This window comes from Pan paniscus, chromosome 10 (assembly GCF_029289425.2).
Source record: "Pan paniscus chromosome 10, NHGRI_mPanPan1-v2.0_pri, whole genome shotgun sequence".
Taxonomy (NCBI): Eukaryota; Metazoa; Chordata; class Mammalia; order Primates; family Hominidae; genus Pan; species Pan paniscus.
Genome location: NC_073259.2, coordinates 75,828,263 through 75,850,167, shown reverse-complemented (window position 1 = coordinate 75,850,167; position 21,905 = coordinate 75,828,263). Strand labels below are relative to the sequence as shown.

General features: G+C 35.6%; 1 pseudogene; it reads left to right on the top strand.

The window, feature by feature from the left end:
• Window positions 1-3,028: 3,028 nt before the first annotated feature.
• Window positions 3,029-21,905, top strand: part of LOC100976656 (putative solute carrier organic anion transporter family member 1B7) — a 127,259-nt pseudogene continuing 108,382 nt past the window's right edge.

Sequence of the window (21,905 nt, the reverse complement as noted above, 5' to 3'; positions counted from 1 at the left end):
CCTATACACCAAGAATAGACAGAGAGCAAAATCATAAACCCTCATTCAGAATTGCTATAAAGAGAATAAAATACCTAGGAATACAGCTAACAAGGGAAGTGAAGGATCACTTCAAGGATAACTACAAACCATTGCACAAGGAAATAAGAGAGGACACAAACAAATGGTAAAACATTCTATACTCACGGACAGGAAGAATCAGTAGCATGAAAATGGCCATACTGCCCAAGGTAATTTAGAGATTTAATGCTATTCCCATTAAACTACCATTGACATTCTTCACAGAATTAGAAAAAAACTACTTTAAAATTCATATGAAACCAAAAAAAGAGTCCGTATAGCCAAGATAATTCTAAGCAAAAAAACAAAACTGGAGGCAACACACTATCTGATGTCAAAGTAGATCAAGGCTATACAGTAACCCAAACAACATGGTACTGGTACAAAAACAGAAACACAGACCAGTGGAACAGAATAGAGATCTCAGATATAAGACCACACATCTATGACCATCTAATCTTCGACAAACCTGACAAAACCAAGAAATGGGGAAAGGATTCCCTGTTTAATAAATTGTGCTGGGAGAACTAGCTAGCCATATGCAGAATATTGAAACTGGACCTCTTCCTTAAACCTTATACAAAAATTAACTCAAGATAAATTAAAGACTTAAATGTAAAACCCAAAACTATAAAAACCCTAGAAGAAAATCTAGGCAATACAATTCAGGCAATGGGCATGGGCAAAGGTTTCATGACAAAAAAAAAAAAAAAAAAAAGTAATTGCAACAAAAGCAAACATTGACAAATGGAATCTAATTAAACTAAAGAGCTTCTGCACAAGAAAAGAAACTATCATCAGAGTGAAGAGACAATCTACAGAATGGGAGAAAATTTTTGCAATCCATCCATCTGACAAAAGCCAAATATCCGGAATCAACAAGGAACTTAAACAAATTTAAAAGAAAAAAACAACCCCATTAAAAATTGGGCAAAGGAGGCTGGGTGCAGTGGCTCACACCTGTAATCCCAGCACTTTGGCAGGCTGAGGTGGGTGGATCACGAGGTCAGGAGATCGAGACCACCCTGGCTAACATGGTGAAACCCTGTCTCTACTAAAAAAAAAAAAAAAAAAAAAAAAAAAAAATTAGCCAGGTGTGGTGGTGGGCACCTGTAGTCCCAGCTACTCAGGAGGCTGAGGCAGGAGAATGGTGTGAACCTGGGAGGTGGAGCTTGCAGTGAGCCGAGATCTCGCCACCGCACTCCACTCCAGCCTGGGCAACAGAATGAGACAAAAAAAAAAAATTGGGCAAAGGACATGAACAGACACTTCTCAAAAGAAGACTTTATGCAGCCAACAAACATGAAAAAAATCCAATGTCACTGATCATTAGACATATGCAAATCAAAACCACAATGAGATACCATCTCACACCAGTCAGAATGGCAATTATTAAAAAGCTGAGAAACAATAGATGCTGACAAGGCTGTGGAGAATTAGGAATGGTTTAACACTGTTGAGGAGAATGTAAATTAGTTCAACCATTGTGAAAGACTCTGGCAATTCCTCAAAGACCTAGAACCAGAAATACCATTTGATCCAGCAGTCCCATTACTGGGTATATACCCAAAGGAATATAAATCATTCTATTACAAAGACACATGCTCATGTATGTTCATTGCAGCACTGTTCATAATAGCAAAGATGTAATCAACCCCAATGCCCACCAAAGATAGATTGGATAAAGAAAATGTGGTGGATATATACCATGGAATATTATGCCACCATAAAAATGAATGAGATTATGTCATTTGAAGGGACATGAATGGAGCTGGAAGCTATAATCCTCAGCAAACTGAAACAGGAACAGAAAACCAAATCCCGCATGTTCTCACTGTAAGTGGGAACCGAACAATGAGCATGGGCACACAGAGGAGAACAACACGCCCTGGGATCTGTCAGGGAACAGGGGAAGAGAGAGCATCAGGACAAATAACTAATCCATGTGGGGTCTAATACCTAGGTGATGGGTTGATAGGTGTAACAACCCACATGGCATGTTTGTCTGTGTAACAAAACTGCATGTCCTGCACATGTATCTCAGAACTTAATTTAAAAAACATTTTCTAATATGAAATAATTAGATACAACCTAAATGCTTATCAATGTAGAACTAGTAACATATATTATGGACAAATTAATATCCTGCTACCATAAGAAAAATAAGGAGGACTTTTATTAATACAAAGATAGAGAATAGTGTTAATAGTATGCTACTTGTGTTAAAAAAAGACAATATTATATACTTAATTAAAATACATATTATATTTCTGGATAAGGGGACAATGGTTAAAGAAAAAATCTTTGCTTTTTTTAAATTTACATTTCAACTGCATGCATTTTCTCTTGAAAAAGAAATGAACAACATCAAAATAAAACAAGATCATCATGGTGTCAAGGTCAAGCATCACCAGAATTGCTCTGAGAGGTACTTGGAGCACACTTTGCGTGCTTTAACAAATCCAAATTCTATCTGTTTTTTTAGTCTGATTCCAGAGGTATTTCCTTTATAAAACTCTCTGAGGTTATTCTAAATTAATTCTTTACATTATTTTTCTACCTATTTTGAGTATCTACTATGCGCAAGGGACTAATTGGCACTTTTTAAAACTATTAAATGTTTGTTCATGTAATCTAGTGTGTGATTCTATGTTACTTACTTGTTCAAACTTATCTCCATAAATTTATTTCTCTATTTAATTATAATGCTCTTAGGCTCAGAGTTTGTGTCTCTCTTTTCTCTTTTTGTGTCCAGCATTGACCTAGCCCAATAGTCAGACCATAGTAGACCCTGAATTAATATTAGTGAATGGCTGATTGATTGATGATGACCTTGTGGCTTCTCTTATTTCTAAATTATATATTGTAAAAATAAAATAAATTATAGTTTTTCATGCTGAATAAGTGATTGTTTCAAAGTAGGCAACAAAAACAATTAAAAACATTCATTGATATCTGTAGTTCAAATATGGACTAAAATCAACATTTGAATAAGACAGCAGAGGCACAATCTTGAGAGAATAAGAAAACAAGACACTGTGATGGGTTCAAGGTGAAAAGTTTTGTGTTTTTGAAATAAAATAAGTAGATGGGGAACTTTATAGATAGGCAAGTTGTTAGAAAGAACATTATATTTCAAATTATAATTTTTAATGGAAGCATATATTAAAATATTAATGAAATGATCCATATCTTGAATTAAATCAGTCTTTTAATCTGATAAAGAATTTATTTGGTGAAATTCTTGATGCTTTGTAGTTTATCAATGTGAAAAATTTAGAAATATTTTGATAGCTTGTCTGGTTTTTGGATAGATCAAGAGAGACTTATGAATGTGATTAAATGAAAAAATGTGCAAGGAATAATATGTTAAAAATACTTAGAATTAACCTGTAAACATAGAATATTAATGTTTTGCCAAAATTACATTCTGATACTGACCTATTTAAATATTCCTTTAAAAAAAACCCAGTATTTTAAATAATTCTGATAAGTAATTTAGGCTGATGAAAGAGAGATCTATAATAGTCAAAAGACCTGGGACAAAAATCTAGTTGATAATGTAGAAAAGCCACTTAATTTTTCCATTTACAAGTTGGTAAATGTAATAATTCTGCATTTTGCTTTTGACACAAAACTGTGAGGTATTAAATTGTACTGGTAGTTTTATAAACAGGAGCAAGTACTCCTAAGCACAGTGCTAAATGGGGAAGCCAATACTCAGCCAATTTGAGAAATTTGCCTGAAGTAACCTGCATTGTGAATTGAAAACCCTGGAACTGAAGTCAAAGCCTTTAAATCTCCATAGGAGAGTCTTGAGGAAATCAAGAAATTAGTTGATTTCCTCAAGATATATATTTTTATTTAGTCACATTTGTAGTCCTATCTAGTTTAATAAAGACCACAGAGATTGTATTGTAAACCAAAAAGTACCTGAGGCCGAGTCTCAATCAATTTAGAAATTTACCTTACCCAGGTTAAGGATGCACCTGGGACACAGACCTGGGCATTTCTCCAAAGATGATTTTGAGGGCTTCAATATTTAAAGGAGAAAAGCAAGCTGGACGGAAAAGTGGGAATGTATGGTCACATTACTGAATCCACGTGTTGCCACAGAAAAAGCAGGTAAGGGAATAGTCAATCATTTATTTGCCTTGGGCTCAGTAAATTGGCACTTTACACAAAGTAAGGTGAACATAGAGTAGCTACCTGTGGAAATATTTAACCTTTTATCTGTAGCTATATGCTTAGGAACAAAAGGAAGACTGCTTCTTGCAGGACTCAGCTTTTAGTTTAATTTTGTTTCTGCGGGCGTAGTGAATTGGAGTCCCAAGTTTTTATTTTTCTTTATGTTTCTGCTCCCTTTTCTGTAAACAAATATAAAAAAAAGCATTTTAGAAGAAAAAATAGGAGGAGGAAGAGAGAAAAAAACAACAAAGAAATAACAAAATGGAGAACAATCTTGGTAAACTGATATAGGCAATATTACTCTGAAGTCTATTGTCAGTAGGCAATTAGAAGGTGATTTATGTCTATAAATAGGGTCTTGTTATTGTCTTCTGAAGTTTAAGTTGTCTAGTTTGCATCCACAGGGCTTTAATAGAAATCACAGCTTAATATTTAGTAATTTCAAATTGGAAACATGAGAGAAAAAAGAAAAATAAAGAGGGAAAACAATTAAAAACATTATTTTGGAGACTTGTAGCAAGAAATAATTTTAAAATTTAGTCCAAATTGTAGAAAATAATAAAAATGGATAAACCTCAGGGAAGAATAGAATTGAACAACAGGCATACTATAGTTTATAAAAAAATAATTTTTCTCTCTTCAATTCTCCAGTTTTATTAAAGACAAAATTATAGTAGGACCAATTTATTTGTAAAATAATTTTTAGTACTATTACACTTGGTTTGATTATTTGCATAAAGTGCAACAAGAATAATCATTTGGCATATAGGCTGTCTCTCTTTTTTTGTAAAATTGGCTTTGCTGGAATCTTTTTCACAAGGAATCTAAGATTAGACTTTTGTAAAATCTTGAAGCCTAGCCAAGGATTTCTCTGTGCCTGCAAATAGCTGTGTGAATTCTTCTCTTTCTGAGGTCCCAAGGAAACTTGGGGTTCCTGGGCCTGTCAGAAAGTTACATTCTTTAATTACCACAGATCATGACCCTGTAAAGAACAAGGTATGGGGCTAGTTTATACAAGGGGCTTTCATTGGCTCCACAGATCAGCCTCATTTTCTCAAGGCAATCTGAAAATGTTATTTCAGTGAAAGCCTTGATAAAATAACCATCTTCAGTTATTCCCGGTAATAAAAGAAAACAGGTTCTCAGTAAATATATGCAAATATCCTCATAAATTAAGGATACTTACAAAATAGTTTCCAAATTTTGGAGTAACCAAGTTTAGAGAAAGGAATTACATTCTAAATTTTGTTCTTAAGAGTATACTTTACTAAACTGTTAAAGCTGTAAGTAGCTTAAAAGGAAAGTTTTCCTGACTCTGAAAAATAAAAACAATCAGCAAATATTTTAAACAAAAATCATAAAGGATTATTTCAGTCTTCTATTATTTTTGTTCATGCAATTAACTCCATGTTCCATTCAATATTGGATCACCAAACTTTATGAATACATCAGTTTTCCATGAAAGTCCTGGAAATTTTTCTCTCTATTTCAATGGCACAATATCTAAATTTGTTAGAAACCTATATTTAAGAATAGTCCTCAGAGTTCTATAGATGATTATAAACTGTCCTATAAAAGAATGAAAATAAAACAGTTGTGGATGACAAAAGTCTTAGAACAGCCATGGTTAAAGACAAAATTGACAAATAAATTTGATTACCTTTGTGGCATACAGCAATTTTACATAATAATCATAATGACTACTGATAACACTAAGACATATCAGAATCACAGGAATATCACACATTTTTGGAACACATTCTAATAACACATTTATAGAAATATAATATAATTCAAAGAAGGTTAAACACCATTTCTTATTTGACAATGTTTTCTGTATAACTTTATTATATCAAACAAGCCAAATATATCTCTTCTGGACTTCAGGAGACCTAATATCAATAAATTGATGAAGTCAAAAGTACTAATTTTAGAATTTGATTTTGGAAAGTCTGTCAAATATCAAAAGTTTAAAATACTTAATATCACAAAATAGGATCGCAAGTTATTGTAAAATGAGCCATTCATTTAGCCAAACTGATAACTCAAAGATCTAAAAAATAAAGGCAAAAATCTTTATTGTTTAAGAAGACTTAATTTCCCAAACAATAAGACCTACTAAAGACAGCATGAGACCAATTAAATGTGTTTCTCAAGTCTTATAAACAAATCTATTAAATTTTAATCATGTTGACCATAAGAAATAATTTTCATACACTTTTTTATAATGTTCTAATTTTTTTATATTAAAAAATGAGTTAATGTCCCAAGAAACTTGTTATAACAAATCAGACACATGGGCCCTGATGCTGGTCTTTCATCAGTGTGCCTGTAATATTAATGTTTAATTTATAGAGAAACTCTGAACTAAGTTTATCTCTCTCAAAATTGACCCTTACAATCTCACACACCCATGTCTTCTGTGACAGTTCCTGAGCCCAGAGGTGTTTAACAGCTTTAATTTCTGGCCCCATGTCTAATGAATGCAGTTAATTTTGATTGTCATCTTTTCCTGCATCTGAAGATGAAGGTTTAACTGCTGTTAGGGTTTAAAATTTAGCAGGACTTGGTGTCCCTTTTAGACCCAGAATTAAAAGCCCTGCTACTTAACAGAATAAGGACTTAAAAAAAATACAGGAAGTTACATGGATGCAACCACCTTAATTAAAAAAAAATCTGTTTTTCTAAGCAAGTCAAAACTTAATAACAATGACATAGGCATTTTTTAAATAAAATGTAAAACATGTTTGTTAGGTCAGTTACCAAAAAACAAAAAGTAAATAAATAAGTAAATAAATAAATGAAAGACCTTCTGCAGTATGCTTGCCTTTCCCTATGAGGAGTCCATTTAAAAAACCTGCAAGTCAACCAATGTAAACTGTACTTGAATTACTTAGACATAGAAAGAATGTGTCCTGTGTCATAAATGAAATTTTTTTGTTTCATAGAACAATTTAAAGCCAAGAGCACAGAATGTTAGATTAAAAGAAAACATTTCATTTACACATTTTTTAGCATTGGGCCTCAATAGCAGTAGAATCTGAGGGAAAAAAATTACAGAAGCTGATAAAACTTGAAGAAGACAGTTATCTCAGTCCTTCTCAAAGGGAAGAGAAAACTGAAAACAGACACAATAAAAGTCAAACTTTTGGGTTTAAAAAATTAAAATATCTCACAATTTTATTAAGAGTAAATCAATACTTTAAGAAAATTTTGTTGTTCTAACCAATTCTTTAGTGTATTAATTTTTTTATATCAAAGCCCAATCTCTAGAATCACTATTATAAATAATTGCCTTTGAATAACATGTAGCTTTTTTCTCATAAATCCTCTTTTTACAAATTTTATTACAACTTATACAAATAATTTATGACATGCTTGGACTTTCTGTTTTATCTTAAACATCCCTCATTTTATTTTATTTTATTTTAAACATCCCTCTCTGTTTTTTCATAAACATCTCTCTCATTTTATTTTAGAAAAAAATAATCATATGAGATTATTTCTCTTATAAAATTATTTTCTCTTTAACTTTTCTTATCAAAAATACCTCTTTATATCTACAACTTTTTAAACATTTCTATACTAGTTCCTATCACTTGGTTTCATAAACTTTAAATAATCTTTGCATTAGTCAAAAATAACTTTCCTTTAAATAACACATTTTCTAGAAGAATATTTTCCTAAAATTTAAAAGAAATTAGAAATGACTTAGATATTTAATTAATATTTATTTAATATCATAACTTTCAATTAAAAATCATATGACAAGTTTATTTATAAGCATTTATTCCATTACATTTACCTAATTCACTAATTTTTTAAAAGTATAGTTTACCTAGTTTACTCAAGAAAACTGTGATAGTCAACATTTAATGTTATTTATCTGTTAATCATTTTTATAGGCTGTGATCTCTGGTGTTTACCTAAGCAAGAACCTTAAGGTTAGATAAATGTTTTTGCTTGTTTGTTTTGCCAATAACTCAAAAGTTAGCCATTTTATTAAACCAACGATATCCAAAGCCTTGTGTATACAAAAAAATATACAAACAAAGATAATTTTCTTTTGGGCTGCAAGCTTTATAACCCTCATGCCAAATTTGGCCACCTTATAATATCTAGCAGAGATAAATATTAAACTGTGTGGCCAAGAAATCTAAACAATAATGTGTGTTGACAATTCTAACACATTTCTAATTTTATTTTACCAACAATTTAAAAACACAATATTGATTAAGGATTTGCTGAAGTCACGTGAACTTGGAAAAAGCATTTGGGCTTTTCTATTTTCTAGTTTTCTGATAAAGTATTTGATTTAAGTGCTTTTTAAAATCCTATTGGTTAGAACTCATATATTTTCAGTAGTTAACAGTAGTAAGCATTATATACATAACAAATAAATACATAGATGTATTAGTCATGCAGATAAAAGTAGAACTTACAGATTCATATTTTAGATATTTTAAATTTCCAATTTAGATATTTTAGACTTTCAATTTCTTATAAAATATTTCATTACCCTAGGCAATTGTTAGCTAGATAGTGTTAAATTTGCATACTAAAGGAACAACTCTTAAGTGAAAATCAGATAGCAAAATTTACATCTCAAGGTACAGAGAGAGAGTCTGGTGTGCTAGAGGAAGATTAAAAATGGATGCCAAGTCAAACATAAAATTGTAGAAATGTACCATAGAATTGCTTAGGAGACCAATTGTATTTAGATAGGTAGTTTTAAATTTAATTTCTATTTTTAACTGGATCTCTGAGCTCTGCACAGAGCCCACACTGTACCCTAGGTCTCCAGAAAGAGAGAGGTATCCTAAGAGTAGGCCATGTAATGCTTTCACAGTGCACTTTGTTACAAAGATGTTTCTCTACATGTCTAAACCACACCCTTTTGTATTTTACACACCCAAGAGTAGCACCTGTTGTAATAACTATTTTAGTAAAAAAAAAAAATTGGGTAACACAATACAAAAGCAAGCAGTTTAAGATGTGAGAAATTTGTCTGGTTGTACTCTTAGAGTTCCATAATGAAAAACAGAGGGTTCTCCCAAAAAGGAGTCTGGGAGGAAACCTCTATTTTCTTAAGGAATCTTAACAAATGTGTTATCTCAGAGATCTGAAATTCAGAAGTCTGAAATGGGTGTCAATGAACTAAACTTAGGGTGTTGGCAAGACCATGTTTCTTTCTGGAAATGTTTGGGACAATATGTTTCTTTACCTTCTCCAATTTCTAGAGGCTGTCCAAATTCCTTGGCTCATGGCCCTTTTCCATGTTCAAAGCTAGTAATGTCCACATCACATGGACACTAACTCTTTTGCTTCCCTTTTCCACATTTAAAGGAACTTTGTAATTACATTGGATTCACTAGGCCAGATAAAGTCAATCTCTTTATTTTAAGGTTATCTGTTTAGCAACTTTAATTCCATCTACAACATTAATACCCCCTTGCCATGTTACCTAATGTATTCACAAGTTGTGGAGATTAGGACCTGGATGTCTTTAAGGGTCATTATTCTGCCTAATGTTATATTATATGCAACACTATATATACATTATATTATATATAACACCATATATAATTATATATATGTTATATCATATATAACTATATATATATATGATTAATATTGGGTGTCAACTTTATTGGACTGAAAGACTCAAACTATTGTTCCTGGGTGTGTCTACAAAGGTGTTGCCAATAAAGATTAAAATTTGAGTCAGTGGACTGGGAGAGGCAGACCCACCCTCAATCTGGGTGGGCACCATCTAATCAGCTGCTAGCAGTGCTAGAATAAAGCAGGCAGAAGAAAGTGGAAGGACCTGACTTGCTGAGTCTTCTGGTCTTCATCTTTCTCTCATGCTGAATGCTTCCTGCCCTCGAAAATCAGACTCCAAGTTATTCAGTTTTCGGTCTTTTGGACTTACACCAGTGTTTTGCCAAGGGCTCTTGGGCCTTCAGCCATAGACTGAAATTTGCTATGTCAGCTTTCCCTCTTTTGAGGTTTTGGGACTCAGACTGGCTTCCCTGCTCCGTAGCTTGCAAAAGGCCTATCATGTGGTAACCGTGTGAGTCAATTCTCCTTAATAAACTCCCTTTCCTATATACATTGATCGTATTACTTCTGTCCCTTTAGAGAACCCTAATATATATATTTTTATAAATATATACGTAAATATATTTATATATATATAAAGAATACATATATTCTCTCTAGTACAGATAGACAATAAATTATATATGTATGTATATTACATATTACATATATATAATTTATATTATATGTATGTATATGTATATTATATATTACATATATGTAATTTATTATCTATCTCTCTGTACTATAACATAAGCTCCATGAAAACATAGGTGTTTGATTCATTGCCTTCTGTGTCAAACATTATGAGTGTCAGTTTATGTTAGCTGAATGACTGAAAGGGTAGATGAATAAATATTTTTGTGCCCAATACCCTGTTCCAAGTTGGTGGAAATGTCTGCCACTGCTGCTGCTTCTCCTTTTCCTTTTTCTTCCTCTTTTTCCCTTTTCATACTTGTGTTAATATTACTTTGGTATAATTACTATGTATTTAATACATATCATGAAAATGAGTGAATCAAATCTACACTCAATATTTTTAAAAGGGAAAAGAAATTTTAAAAAAGCCTATTGTACGTTCTTTTGTATTTAATTTTTTCTCATTAGACACCAGAGTATTGATTTATGACCAATTTTAATCACTGATGTACTGGCTGAGCCATGTTAATGTATTTGTTTATTATATATTCATTCATTTATGAATTTATATATTTGTAATAACATAACAAACACCCATGAAATTACTACTTAGCACAGAAACTAAAACAAGACAGAAATTTATATCTACCTACATTGTTTTCTACTTTCCTGGATTCTGCTGCTTCTCATCTGAGATGAAGACTAACTTAAATATGTGTTGATGATTGTTTCACCATTTTTTAATGTAAGTTGGTAATATCTATATGCATTCCTTTAAAACTTAGATTGTTTAATTGTTTTAGCTACATAAAGGGCTATCTTGGTGCTTATCAAGTTACATTTTACTTGTTATTTTAATGTTAAGATTCCTCAATAGTATTTCATATAGTACTTTATGCATTTTAAAGGCTATATAAAATTTTATTATACTAATATAGCTTAATTTATTTCTCTACTCACGTTGGGTTTCTTTTTTGGATTGCTTTTAGAGATTTTTTTATTCTAAATACTTTTGTTGTAAATATTTTCATTCATATTTTCTGATTTATATGGTTTGGCCCTGTATCCCTACCCAAATCTCATGTTGAATTGTAATCCTCAATGCTGGAGGAGGATCCTGGTGGGAGGTGACTGAATCATTGGTGCAAGCATCCCCCTTTCTATTCTCGTGATACAGTTATCCTGAGTTCTGCTTGTTTAAAAGTATGCAGCACCTCCCCCACTTTCTGCCTACCATGTGAAGATTTGCCTGCTTCCTCTTTGCCTTCCACCATGAGTATAAGTTTCCTGAGGCCTCCCCAGAAGTAGATGCCTGTACAGCCTGCAAAACCATGAGCAGATTAAACCTGTTTTTTTAAAAATAAATTAGTCAGTCTCAGGTAGTTCTTTATAGCTGTTTGAGAATGGACTAATACAGAAAATTGGTACATAGAAGTGGGGCATTGCTATAAAGATACCAGAAAATGTGCAAGCAACTTTGGAACTGGGTAATGGGTAGAAGCTAGAACAGTTTGAAAGGCTCAGAAAAAGATAGAAAGATGAGGGAAAGTTTGGAGCTCCCTAGAAACTTGTTGAATGATTGTGACCAAAAGGCTGATAGTGATATGAACAATGAAGTCCAGGCTGAGGAGGTCTCAGATGGAGATGAGAAACTTATTGAAAACTGGAGTAAAGGTCACACTTACTATGTTTTAGCAAAACGGACTAGCAGCATTGTGCCTTGGCTCTAAGGATTTGTAGAATTTTGAACTTGAGAGAGATGATTTAGGGTATCTGGTGGAAAAAATTTCTAAGCAGTATAGCATTCAATATATGACCTGGCTGCTTCTAACAGCATATGTGTTCACAAGTAGATGATCTGAAACTGGAATTGATATTTAAAAAGGAAGCAGAGCATTAAAGTTTGAAAAATTTGCAGCCTGACCATGTAGTATAAAAGAAAAACCCATTTTCTGGGAAAGAATTCAAGCTGGTTGAAGAAATTTGCATAAATAAAGAGAAGCAGAATGCTGCTAGCTAAGACAGTGGGGAAAATGCTTCCAAGGCATTTCAGAGAACTTCATGGGAACCCCTTCAATCAGAGGCCTGGAGGCATAGGAGAGAAAAATGGTTGTGGGCCAGGCTCAGGGCACCACTGCTCTTTGAAGCCTGGCACATGGCACCTGGCATCCTCACCACTCTAGCTTCAGCCATGGCTAAAATGGCCCCAGATATGTCTAAGGCTGCTGATCCATAGGGTGCAAGTCCCCAGCCTTGGAGGCTTCCACATGTTGTTAAGCCTGCAGGTATGCAGAGGGCAAAGGTTGAAGCTTGGAAACCTCTGCCTAGATTTCAGAGGATGTACGAAAATGCCTGGATGTCCAGGCAGAAGTCTACTGGAGGGGCAGAGCCTTAAAGGAGAACCTGTACTATTGCAGTGTACAGGGGAAATGTGGGGTTGCTGGCCCTATAGAGAGTTTCCACTGGGGCATTGCCTAGTGGAGCTGTGAGAAGAGGGCCACTGTTCTCCAGACCCCAGAATGGTAGATGCATCAACAGTTTGCGTCATGCACCTGGAAAAGCCACAGGCACTCAATGCCAGCCCTTAAGAGCAACACTGGAAGCTGAGCCCAGCAGAGCCACAGGTACAGAGCTGCCACCGTCCTTGGGAGCCCAACCCTTCGTTCAGTGTGGCCTGTATGTGAAACATGGGGTAAAAGGAGATTGTTTTGGAGGTATAAGATTTTAGACTTAAGCTATAAGATTTAAGCTTTAAGATTTAACCCTGCTGGGTTTCTCATGGCGCCTGTAGCCCCTTTGTTTTGGCCAATCTCTCCCTTTTAGAATGGGAGTGTTTACCTGTACCCCCAATGTATCTTGGAAGCAAATAACTTTTTTTTAATTTTACAGGCTCATAGGTGGAAGGGACTTGCCTTGTCTCAGATAAAACTTTGGATTTGGACATTTGAGTTAATGCTGTAATGAGTTAAAACTTTGGGAGACTGCTGGGAAGGCATGATTGTGTTTTGAAATTTGACAATGTCATGAGATTTGGAAGAGGCCAGGGTGGAATGATATGGTTTGGCTCTCTGGTGTCTGCCAGAATCTCAAGTAATCCTCAATGTTGGAGGAAGGGCCTGGTGAGAGATGTTTAAATCATGTGGGCGGACTTCTTCCTTGCTGTTCTTTGACAGTGTTCTCCTGTGATCTGTTTGTTTAAAAGTGTGTAGTACCTCCTTCCTCTCTCATTCTCTCTTCTGCCAGCCATAGGAATACATGCCTCCTGACCCTTCACCTTCCACCATGATTGTAAGTTTTCTGACGTCTCCCCAGAAGAAGAAGCCTGCACAACTCACAGAACACTCACAGAACACACACTCATACAACTCACAGAACACAGAACACAGTTAAATAAGTCATTTAACCTCCTTTCTTTTAAATGGACTAATGCATTGTTTTACCTTGTATGAAGAGTTTTTCTTGATAATACTTACAACCAAAATTGCTAGAACATGGAGTGTATAAATGTTCAATTTTAGGAGATCATGCTGTTTCTTTTTAAAGTGACTACATGAATTTACTTGATCACCAGCAACATAGAAGTGAAAATCTAAGTGTATGTCCTCTCCAACACTTTGTGTTTTCTGACTTCTTGATTCTTGCAATTTAAATAAGCAATGACGTTTCACTTTTATCTTGCTTTGTATTCTTTGATATCTAGTGAGTTTGAACATCATTCCACATGTTTATTATCCATATATGTTTTCTCTTCTCTGAAAACTTGTGCATATATTTGCCCATGTTTATATTAGATTACTTGTCTTTTTTTATTTATATGAATTATTTATACCAAGAAAATATTGTAATATGAATTCATTATTATATGTGAGAAGAACATCTTGTAGGCTTTTAAATGGTTTTTCATAATGAACTTTTGACAAAAAAGTCTTTAATTTTAACATATTTGAGCCTGTCTATAATTTTATAATTGAGCATTTACACAAGAAATAAAAGTTTTTTTAAGGAATATCTTGTTCTTCCAATGTGAGAAAGATTTATATCTACACATGTTGCTTTTGAAATTAAAATCTTTGATTTATATGAAGTTAATTTTTATGTGGAATATGAAGCAGAAATTTAATTCCAACATTCCCCCATATGGATAACTATTTTAAGCTCTGTTTGTTGACTAGCCCCTATTTTTCCAATTTATCTGTTGAGCCTTCTATTCTATATCAAAGTGGTATGAATCTGTTTGTATGTATCAGTCTGTTTGGAGCTCTATTACCTATTCGTTTGGCCATTAACTTATTCCTGTGGCAAGGATAGATATTGCCTAATATTGCCTAAAGCTTCATATTAAGGATTATGTTTGGTAGAGTAGGTAATCTCTTTTTACTTTTCTTCAGATATGACTTCAGTATTCTTGGTGTTTTTAAAATTTTTAATAGACTTTTCAAATAAGCTTATTAAGTTTGATGAAAACCTTGTTAAGATTTTGATTAAACGCATTGAATTCATAGATTGATTTGGAAATAATTCAAACTTTTCAAATATTAAGTCTACTGCCCATGAATATGATGTAACTCTCCAGTTATTTAGATTTTATAAAATGTCAGCTGGGAGAGGTGGCTCACACCTATAATCCCAGCACTTTGGGAGGCTGAGGCAGGTGGATCACAAGGTCAGGAGATTGAGACCATCCTGGCTAACACAGTGAAACCCTGTCTCTACTAAAAATACAAAAAATTAGCCGGGCATGGTGGCGGGCGCCTGTAGTCCCAGCTACTCGGGAGGCTGAGGCAGGAGAATGGCGTGAACCTGGGAGGCAGAGTGAGCAGTGAGCCGAGATGGTGCCACTGCACTCCAGCCTGGGTGACAGAGCGAGACTCCATCTCAAAAAAAAAAAAAAAAAAAAAGTCACTAAAAATGTTTTAGAATTACCCATGTAAAGATTTATATATTTTTGTTAGATTTATTTCTAAATACTTGATGTTATTTAAGACTATTGTAAATAATGCATTCTTTTTTTTTTCTTTTCTTTTTGAGACAGAGTCTCGCTCTGTCACCAGGCTGGAGTGCAGTGGTGTGATCTCGGCTCACTGCATCCTCCGACTCCCTGGTTCAAGTGATTCTCCTGCCGCAGCCTCGCGAGTAACTGGGATTACAGGCACGTGTCACCGCGCCCAGCTAATTTTTTGTATTTTTAGTAGAGATGGGGTTTCACCATGTTGGCCAGGATGGTCTCGATCTCCTGACCTTGTGATGCACCCACCTCGGCCTCCCAAAGTGCTGAGATTACAGGCATGAGCCACTGAACCTGGCCAATATATTTTTTTGATTTATTTATTTTTATTTATTTTTTATTATACTTTAAGTATAAAGTATCAACGTGCAGGCTTTGATACATAGGTATACATGTGTCATATTGGTTTGCTGCACCCATCAACTCATCATTTACATTAGGTATTTCTCCTAATGCTATCCCCCCCAGCCCCCCACTCCCCAACAGGCTCCAGTGTGTGATGTTCCGTGCCCTGTGTCCAAGTGATCTCATTGTTCAATTCCCACCTATGAGGGAGAACATGCGGTGTTTGGTTTTCTATCCTTGTGATAGTTTGCTGAGGATGATGGTTTCCAGCTTCATCCATGTCCCTGCAAAGGACATGAACTCATCCTTTTTTATGGCTGCATAGTATTCCATGGTGTATACGTGCCACATTTTCCTAATCCAGTCTATCATTGATGGATATTTGGGTTGGTTCCAAGTCTTTGCTATTCTGAATAGTGCCACAATAAGCATACGCATGCATGTGGCTTTATAGCAGCATGATTTATAATCCCTTGGGTATATACCCAGTAATGGGATGGCTGGGTCAAATGGTAATTCTAGTTCTAGATCCTTGAGGAGTCACCACACTGTCTTCCACAATGGTTGAACTAATTTACACTCCCACCAACAGTGTAAAAGTGTTCCTTTTTCTTCACATCCTCTCCAGCACCTGTTGTTTCCTGACTTTTTAACGATCGCCATTCTTACTGGCGTGAGATGGCATCTCATTTTGGTTTTGATTTGCGTTTCTCTGATGACCAGTGATGATGAGCATTATTTCATGTGTCTGTTGGCTGCATAGATGTCTTCTTTTGAGAAGTGTCTGTTCATATCCTTTGACCACTTTTTGATGGGGTTGTTTGAGTTCTTCTAGATTCTGCATATTAGCCCTTTGTCAGATGGGTAGATTGCAAAAATTTTCTCCCATTTTATAGGTTACCTGTTCACTCTGATGGTAATTTCTTTTACCATGCAGAAGCTCTTTAGTTTAATTAGATCCCATTTGTTTATTTTGGCTTTTGTTGCCATTGCTTTTGGTGTTTTAGTCATGAAGTACTAATGAAGCAAATGGTAGGGCGGATGGCATTAGGAGAAATACCTAATGTAAATGACAAGTTGATGGGTGCAGCAAACCAACATGACACATGTATACCTATTTATCAAACCCGCACATTGTGCACATGTACCCTAGAACTTAAAGTATAATAAAAAATATATAAGTCCTAGTTGGAGACTATGTCCTGAATGGTATTGCCTAGGTTTTCCTCTAGGGTTTTTACAGTTTTATGGTTTTAGGACTCAACATTTAAGACTTTAATCCATCTTGAATTAATTTTTGTATAAGGTGTAAGGAAGGGATCCTGTTTCTGCTTTCTACATATGGCTAGCTAGTTTTCCCAGTACCATTTATTAAATAAGGAATCCTTTCCCCATTGCTTGTTTTTGTCAGGTTTCTCAAGGTTCAGATGGTTGTAGATGTGTGATGTTATTTCTGAGGCCTCTGTTCTGTTCCATTGGTCTATATATCTGTTTTGCTACCAGTACCATGCTGTTTTGGTTACTGTAGCCTTGTAGTATAGTGTGAAGTCAGGTAGCATGATGCCTCCAGCTTTGTTCTTTTTCCTTAGGATTGTCTTGGCAATGCGGGCTCTTTTTTGGTTCCCTGTGAAATTTAAAGTAGGTTTTTCCAATTCTGTGAAGAAAGTCATTGGTAGCTTGATGGGGATGGCATTGAATCTATAAATTATTTGGGGCAGTATGGCCATTTTCACAATATTGATTCTTCCTATCCATGAACATGGAATATTCTTCCATTTGTTTGTGTCCTCCTTTATTTCATTGAGCAGTGGTATGTGGTTCTCCTTGAAGAGGTCCTTCACATCCCTTGTAAGTTGGATTACTAGGTATGTTATTCTCTTTGTAGCAATTGTAAATGGGAGTTCACTCATGATTTGGCTCTCTATTTGTCTTTTATTGGTGTATAGGAATGCTTGTGATTTTTGCACATTGATTTTTTATCCTGAGATTTTGCTGAAGTTACTTATCGGTTTAAAGAGATTTTGGGCTGAGACAATGGGGTTTTCTAGATATACAATCATGTCATCTGCAAACAGGGACAATTTGACATCCTCATTTCCTAATTGAATACCCTTTATTTCTTTCTCTTGCCTGATTGCCCTGGGCAGAACTTCCAACACTATGTTAAATAGGAGTGACGAAAGAGGACATCCTTGTCTTCTGCTGGTTTTCAAAGGGAATGCTTCCGGTTTTTGCCCATTCAGTATGATATTGGCTGTGGGTTTGTCATAAATAGCTCTTATTATTTTGAGATATGTTTCATCAATACCTAGTTTATTGAGAGTTTTTAGCATGAATGGCTGTTGAATTTTGTCAAAGGCCTTTTCTGCATCTATTGAGATAATCATGTGGTTTTTGTCTTTGGTTCTGTTTATGTGATGGATTACATTTACTGTTTTGCATATGTTGAACCAGCCTTGCATCCCAGGGATGAAGCTGACTTGATCATGGTGGATAAGCTGCTGGATTCAGTTTGCCAGTATTTTATTGAGGATTTTCATATTGACGTTCATCAGGGATGTTGGTCAAAAATTCTCTTTTTGTTGTGTCTCTGCCTGGATTTGGTATGAGGCTGATGTTGGCCTCATAAAATGAGTTAGGGAGGAGTCCCTCTTATTCTGTTAATTGGAATAGTTTGAGAAGGAATGGTACCAGCTCCTCTTTGTACCTCTGGTAGAATTGGGCTGTGAATCTGTCTGTTCCTGGACTTTTTTTGGTTGGTAGGCTATTAATTATTGCCTCAATTTCAGAGCATTATTGGTCTATTCAAAGATTCAACTTCTTCCTGGATTAGTCTTGGGAGGGTGTATGTGTCCAGGAATTTATCCACTTTGTCTAGATTTTCTGGTTTATTCACATAGAGGTGTTTATCATATGCTCTAATGGTAGTTTGTATTTCTGTGGGATTGGTAGTGATATCCCCTTTATCATTTTTTATTGCATCTATTTGATTCTTTTCCCTTTTCCTGTTTATTAGTCTTGCTAGTGGTCTACCAATTTTGTTGATGTTAAAAAAAAAAAACAACAGCTCCTGGATTCATTGATTTTTTGAAGGGTTTTTTTGTCCCTATCTCTTTCAGTTCTGCTCTGATCTTGGTTATTTCTTGCCTTCTGCTAGCTTTTGAATTTGTTTGCCCGTGTTTCTTTAATTCTTTTAATTGTGATGTTAGAGTGTCAATTTTAGATGTTTCCTGCTTTCTTTTGTGGGCATTTAGTGCTATAAGTTTCCCTCTACACACTGCTCTAGCTGTGTCCCAGAAATTCTGATACATTGTGTCTTTGTTCTCATTGGTTTCAAAGAACATCTTTATTTCTGCCTTCATTTTGTTATTTACCCAGTAGTCACTCAGGAGCCGGTTGTTCAGTTTCCATGTAGTTGTGTGGTTTTGAGTGAGTTTCTTAATCCTGAGTTCTAATTTGATTGCACTGTGGTGTGAGAGACAGTTTGTTGTGGTATCTGTTGTTTTACATTTGCTGAGCAGTGCTTTACTTCCAATTATGTGGTCAATTTTAGAATAAGTGCAATGTGGTGCTGAGAAGAATGTATATTCTGTTGATTTGGGGTGGAGAGTTCTGTAGATGTCTATTAGGTCTGCTTGGTGCAGAGCTGAGTTCAAGTCCTGGATGTCCTTGTTAATTTTCTGTGTCACTGATCTGTCTAATATTGACAGTGGGGTGTTAAAGTCTCCCATTATTATTCTGTGGGAGTCTAAGTCTCTTTGTAGGTCACTAAGAACTTGCTTTATGAATCTGGGTGCTCCTGTATTGGGTGCATATATATTTAGGATAGTTAGCTCTTCTTGTTGAATTGATCCCTTTACCATTATGTAATGGCCTTCTTTGTCTCTTTTGATCTTTGTTGGTTTAAAGTCTGTTTTATCAGAGACTAGGATTGCAACCCCTGCCTTTTTTGTTTTCCATTTGCTTGGTAGATCTTCCTCCATCCTTTTATTTTGAGCCTATGTGTGTCTCTGCACGTGAGATGGGTTTCCTGAATACAGCACACTGATTGGTCTTGACTCTTTATCCAATTTGCCAGTCTCTGTCTTTTAATTTGGGCGTTTAGCCCATTTACATTTAGGGTTAATATAATTATGTGTGAATTTGATCCTGTCATTATAATGTTAGCTGTTTATTTTACCTGTTAATTGATGCAATTTCTTCATAGCATTGATGGTCTTTACAATTTTGCATGTTTTTTCAGTGGCTGGTAGTTATTGTTTCTTTCCATGTTTAGTGCTTCCTTCAGGAGCTCTTTTAGGGCAGGCCTGGTGGTGACAAAAATCTCTCAGCATTTGCTTGTCTGTAAAGGGTTTTATTTCTCCTTCACTTATGAAGCTTAGTTTGGCTGGATATCAAATTCTGGGTTGAAAATTCTTTGCTTTAAGAATGTTGAATATTGGCCCCCACTCTCTTCTAGCTTGTAGGGTTTCTGCAGAGAGATCTGCTGTTAGTCTGATGGGCTTCCTTTTGTAGGTAACTCAACCTTTCTCTCTGGCTGCCCTTAACATTTTTTCCTTCATTTCAACCTTGGTGAATCTGACAATTATGTGTCTTGGGGTTGCTCTTCTCGAGGAGTATCTTTTTGGCAGTTCTCTGTATTTCCTGAATTTGAATGTTGGCCTGCATTGGTAGGTTGGGGAAGTTCTCCTGGATAATATCCTGAAGAGTGTTTTCTAACTTGGTTCCATTCTCCTCATCAGTTTCAGGTACACTAATCAAATGTAGATTTGGCCTTTTCACATAGTCCCATATTTCTTGGAGGCTTTGTTCATTTCTTTTTACTCTTTTTTCTCTAACCTGTCTTCTCACTTTATTTTTTTAATTTGATCTTCAATCACGGATACCCTTTCTTCCACTTGATTAAATCAGCTATTGAAGCTTGTACATGCATCACAAAATTCTTGTGCCATGGATTTCAGCTCCATCAGGTCGTTTAAGGTCTTTGCTGCACTGTTTATTCTAGTTAACCATTTGTCTAATCTTTTTTTCAAGGTTTTTAGCTTCTTTGTGATGCGTTTGAACGTGCTCCTTTAGCTTGGAGAAGTTTGTTATGAATGAACTTCTGAAGCCTACTTCTTTCAACTTGTCAAAGTCATTCTCCATCCAGCTTTGTTCCATTGCTGGCAAGGAGCTGCAATCCTTTGGAGGAGAAGAGGCTCTCTGATTTTTAGAATTTCCAGCTTTTCTGCTCTGTTTTCTCCCCATGTTTGTGGTTTTATCTACCTTTGGTCTTTGATTTGTTGACCTACAAATGGGGTTTTGGGTGTAGATGAACTTTTTGTTGAGGTTGATGCTATTCTCCCATTTGCTAGTTTTCCTTCTAACAGTCAGGTCCCTCAGCTACAGGTCTGTTGGAGTCCAGACCCTTTTTGCCTGGGTATCACCAGTGGAGGCTGCAGAACAGCAAATATTGCAACCTGATCCTTCCTCTGGAAACTTCGTCCCAGAGGGTCAGCCACCTACATGAGGTGTCTGTCGGCCCCTCCTGGGAGGTGTCTCCCAGTTAGGCTACACAGGGTTCAGGGACCCACTTGAGGAGGCAGTCTGTCCATTCTCAGAGCTCAAATGCTGTGCTGGGAGAACCATTGCTCTCTTCAGAGCTGTCAGACAGGGACGTTTAAGTCTGTAGAAGTTGTCTGATGCCTTTTGTTCAGCTATGCCCTGCCCACAGAGGTAGCATCTAGAGGCAGTAGACCTTGTTGAGCTGTGGTGGGCTCCAGCAAGTTTGAACTTCCTGGTCACTTTGTTTACCTACTCAAGCCTCAGCAATGGCAGATGCCCCTCCCCCAGCCAGGCTTCTGCCTTGCAGTTCGATCTCAGACTGCTGTGCTAGCAGTGAGCAAGGCTACATGGTCATGGGACCCACTGAGCCAGGCATGGGAGAGAGTCTCTTTGTCTGCTGTTTGCTAAGACCTTGGGAAAAGTGTAGTATTTGGGTGGGAGTGTCCTGTTTTTCCAGGTACAGTCTGTCACGGCTTCCCTTGGCTAGGAAAGGGAAATCTCCTGACCCCTTGTGCTTCCTGGG